Genomic DNA, 5,000 nt, shown 5'->3' with positions numbered 1-5,000 from the left:
TGTCCGGTTGCCTTTCCACTCGCCGCGGGGTGGGGCCGTTCCGGTGTGCGGTGGGCCGCACTTCTCCCCTAGTAGGACGTCGCGACCCGCTGGGTGCCGGCCTACGGCCCGGGTGCGCAGCCTGTCCTTCCGCGGGCCTCGGTTCGCGTCTGTTGGGCAGAGCCCCGGTGTCCTGGCTGGCTGCCCGGCGGTATATCTGGAGGAGTCGATTCGCCCCTTTGGGCGCTCGGGCTCCCGGCAAGCGCGCGCGGTTCTTCCCGGATGACGGACCTACCTGGCCCGGCCCCGGACCCGCGCCGCTGTTGGCTCGGGATGCTCTCGGGCGGAATAATCGCTCCCGTCAGCGGCGCTTCAGCTTTGGACAATTTCACGACCCGTCTTGAAACACGGACCAAGGAGTCTAACATGTGCGCGAGTCATTGGGCTGTACGAAACCTAAAGGCGTAATGAAAGTGAAGGTCTCGCCTTGCGCGGGCCGAGGGAGGATGGGGCTTCCCCGCCCTTCACGGGGCGGCGGCCTCCGCACTCCCGGGGCGTCTCGTCCTCATTGCGAGGTGAGGCGCACCTAGAGCGTACACGTTGGGACCCGAAAGATGGTGAACTATGCCTGGCCAGGACGAAGTCAGGGGAAACCCTGATGGAGGTCCGTAGCGATTCTGACGTGCAAATCGATCGTCGGAGCTGGGTATAGGGGCGAAAGACTAATCGAACCATCTAGTAGCTGGTTCCCTCCGAAGTTTCCCTCAGGATAGCTGGTGCTCGTACGAGTCTCATCCGGTAAAGCGAATGATTAGAGGCCTTGGGGCCGAAACGACCTCAACCTATTCTCAAACTTTAAATGGGTGAGATCTCCGGCTTGCTTGATATGCTGAAGCCGCGAGCAAACGACTCGGATCGGAGTGCCAAGTGGGCCACTTTTGGTAAGCAGAACTGGCGCTGTGGGATGAACCAAACGCCGAGTTAAGGCGCCCGAATCGACGCTCATGGGAAACCATGAAAGGCGTTGGTTGCTTAAGACAGCAGGACGGTGGCCATGGAAGTCGGAATCCGCTAAGGAGTGTGTAACAACTCACCTGCCGAAGCAACTAGCCCTGAAAATGGATGGCGCTGAAGCGTCGTGCCTATACTCGGCCGTCAGTCTGGCAGTCATGGCCGGTCCTTGCGGCCGGCCGCGAAGCCCTGACGAGTAGGAGGGTCGCGGCGGTGGGCGCAGAAGGGTCTGGGCGTGAGCCTGCCTGGAGCCGCCGTCGGTGCAGATCTTGGTGGTAGTAGCAAATACTCCAGCGAGGCCCTGGAGGGCTGACGCGGAGAAGGGTTTCGTGTGAACAGCCGTTGCACACGAGTCAGTCGATCCTAAGCCCTAGGAGAAATCCGATGTTGATGGGGGCCGTCATAGCATGATGCACTTTGTGCTGGCCCCCGTTGGGCGAAAGGGAATCCGGTTCCTATTCCGGAACCCGGCAGCGGAACCGATACAAGTCGGGCCCCTCTTTTAGAGATGCTCGTCGGGGTAACCCAAAAGGACCCGGAGACGCCGTCGGGAGATCGGGGAAGAGTTTTCTTTTCTGCATGAGCGTTCGAGTTCCCTGGAATCCTCTAGCAGGGAGATAGGGTTTGGAACGCGAAGAGCACCGCAGTTGCGGCGGTGTCCCGATCTTCCCCTCGGACCTTGAAAATCCGGGAGAGGGCCACGTGGAGGTGTCGCGCCGGTTCGTACCCATATCCGCAGCAGGTCTCCAAGGTGAAGAGCCTCTAGTCGATAGAATAATGTAGGTAAGGGAAGTCGGCAAATTGGATCCGTAACTTCGGGATAAGGATTGGCTCTGAGGATCGGGGCGTGTCGGGCTTGGTCGGGAAGTGGGTCAGCGCTAACGTGCCGGGCCTGGGCGAGGTGAGTGCCGTAGGGGTGCCGGTAAGTGCGGGCGTTTAGCGCGGGCGTGGTCTGCTCTCGCCGTTGGTTGGCCTCGTGCTGGCCGGCGGTGCAGGATGCGCGCGCCTGCGCGGCGTTCGCGCCCCGGTGCTTCAACCTGCGTGCAGGATCCGAGCTCGGTCCCGTGCCTTGGCCTCCCACGGATCTTCCTTGCTGCGAGGCCGCGTCCGCCTTAGCGTGCTCCTCCGGGGGCGCGCGGGTGCGCGGATTCTCTTCGGCCGCCATTCAACGATCAACTCAGAACTGGCACGGACTGGGGGAATCCGACTGTCTAATTAAAACAAAGCATTGCGATGGCCCTAGCGGGTGTTGACGCAATGTGATTTCTGCCCAGTGCTCTGAATGTCAACGTGAAGAAATTCAAGCAAGCGCGGGTAAACGGCGGGAGTAACTATGACTCTCTTAAGAGTAACTATGACTCTCTTAAGGTGGCCAAGTGGCGGCGGTGTGGCTGCATCCGGACTTGGCTTTTCGAAGTGCGGTCTTGATGTAGTCGTGCTGCTGCTGCGAGGTGCCTTCCTTGGGTTATAGTTACAGGGAGAGTGATGCGCAATACATGGGCCTAGCCCTCTTAGCCTCTCCTCTCCTGCGGTCTTCTCCCCTTCTCGTGGGCCCGCTGATTTTAGCAGAGTGGAAGACCGCACCAGGGGCTTGGGGGGGTTACCAGCCCCCCCTCGCACTATCCCTTTTTTAGTTGGGGGCAGTAACCAGAGAATAAGTGGTGGCCCTTCCGCTGAAGGTGCCACCCCAACTCCCCCAGCACCTAGCCGGCCAACCGGCCGTGCCGAAAATCTTGTAACTTTTGCAGCTGTATACGCCTGTAGTGAGTGCCACCGCAGCTTCACCACCAAAAACGGTCTCGGGGTCCATCGCCGCCGACAACACCTTGCGGCCGCCAACGCGGAGATCGTCACGGAGAGGCATCGCGCGAGGTGGACGGAGGAAGAAGTCCTGTCGCTCGCCAAGGCAGAGGCCGAACTGTTCCTCGAGAGGGACGCCCGGTTCTTCTTTGTAAATCAAGAGCTCATCAGGATGTTCCCCGACCGAACGCTTGAGGCAATCAAGTGCCGACGGCGGCAAGCTGCCCACAAGCAGCTTGTCCGCCAATTCATGGAGGCGCTTGAGATCGGTCGGGGGGAAGAGCCGGCGTCCCGCCGGGGAGCGGCGAGCCCGCTGCCTGACGCGGGCGAGGCCGCTGCGCCGCCCGTCGACGCAGCCGAGGACTTCGCGGCCGACACCGCCGGGCCGCCGCCGGAGGGGCCGACTGACGCCGCCATCTGGGAGCATCTGGCGGGGCTACCCGCTTCCGCCCAGCGTTTCTCTGCCCTGGATCGTGTCATCGGTCTGGGGCGGGGCACGCCGCCCGATGTCATCCTGGGCATGCTCCCGGATGCCCTTGCGTCGGTCGGGTCCAGAGGGGAGAGATCGATCACCAGGACACAGCGGCCGCGCCAACCATCGAAGCGGCCGCCTGCCGCGCCGCCGACGCAGAAGCGCAAGCGGCGCCGCTGGGAGTACGCGAGAACGCAGGATGCCTTCCGACGGTCGCGTGCGCGTTGCGTGCGCGGCCTCTTGGATGGCACCCTGCTCCAGCCGCCACCTGCCATCCCTGGTCTGCTGGACTTCTGGGCGGACCTCTTCACCAAGAAGCCCATCTCCACCGCGGGCTTCATTCGTGACCGCCTCCTCCCGCACTCAGAGCCTGTCGCTCTCGAGTGCATATGGGGGCCGGTCACACATGAGGAGGTCGCCGCCGCGTTGCCGCCCAGGGGATCAGCAGCCGGGCCGGACGGCCTTACCCCAGCGGAGTTGCGGCGCCTGCCGCACGAAGTCCTGGTGAAAGTGATGAATCTCTTCCTTCTGGCCCGCGCCCTTCCGGAACGCCTGCTTCGCGCGCGGACGTCCCTTCTCCCGAAAACGGCTGCACCAACATCCCCCGCTGACTTTCGCCCCATTACGGTCTGCTCGGTGTTGGCGCGGACCTTTCACAAGGTTCTCGCGTCACGCCTGATGCGCGCTTGTGCTGTGGACGAACGTCAGCGGGCATTCATCCCTCGGGATGGGATGTTGGAAAATACCTTCATCTTGGACACTGCTCTCACCGACGCAGTTCGCTCCTGCCGCTCTGTCTTTGTGGCATCGATCGACGTATCTAAGGCATTCGATTCGGTAGATCATGCTGCCCTTCGCCCCGTGCTGAAGGCGCATGGCCTGCCGGATTGCTTTGTCGAGTATGTCGAGCGGTGCTACGAGGGCAGCACGACAGTGATAGCGGACGGCGCCGGCGTGGGCGTGTCTGTGCAGCCAGCACGGGGCGTTCGCCAGGGCGATCCCCTCTCCCCCCTCCTGTTCAACTTTGCGGTGGACTACGTTTTAGGCCAACTGCCCTCCCACATCGGAGCTCGGATCCTCGGTCGCAGAGTCAACGCTGCGGCCCTTGCAGATGACGTCTTGCTGTTTGCAGCGACCCCGAGGGGCTTGCAGTCCCTCATCGACGCAGCTACCGCAGCCCTCGCCCACCTGGGGCTGCAGATCAACGCCCGGAAGTGTTTCACCCTCGCCTTAGTCGCGTCAGGGCGCGAGAAGAAGGTGAAGGTGGACAGCAATGTCACCTTCACAGCAGGCAATACCACCATGCCTGCCCTGCGTGTGGGTGAAACCTTCCGGTACCTGGGGCTGCAATTTTCCACGGCGGGTCGCTGTGTCTTCAATCCACGTAGCCACCTGGTGGAGCAGCTTGACGTCATCTCCCGAGCTCCGCTGAAGCCGCAACAGCGCCTCCACGCTCTCACCAACGTGCTTCTCCCTGGCCTGTACCACGGGCTGGCCCTCAGCCGCACCCGGGTGGGTGCATTGAAGTCGGCCGACGTTACCATCCGGGCCGCCGTCAGGAGATGGTTCCGCCTTCCGGCGGACACCCCCCTGGGATACTTCCACGCTCCTGTTGCCCAGGGGGGCCTCGGCATTCCATCTTGCCGATGGATGGGTCCGACCCTCCGTCGGTCCCGTCTCCTGGCGCTGAAGAAGATAGGGCCAGCCTGCGACGGTGCAGGCATGGATGAGGTACAGC

The 5,000-nt window shown here is 62.6% G+C and overlaps 1 pseudogene; it reads left to right on the top strand.

The window, feature by feature from the left end:
• The window catches only part of LOC124573647, a 7,978-nt pseudogene that overhangs the window by 547 nt on the left and 2,431 nt on the right, over positions 1 to 5,000 (top strand).

The sequence above is a fragment of the Schistocerca americana genome, unplaced genomic scaffold, assembly GCF_021461395.2.
Source record: "Schistocerca americana isolate TAMUIC-IGC-003095 unplaced genomic scaffold, iqSchAmer2.1 HiC_scaffold_184, whole genome shotgun sequence".
NCBI classification, from domain to species: Eukaryota; Metazoa; Arthropoda; class Insecta; order Orthoptera; family Acrididae; genus Schistocerca; species Schistocerca americana.
Note: the sequence above shows the minus strand (reverse complement) of the source record. Positions and strands in the feature narration are given on the sequence as shown.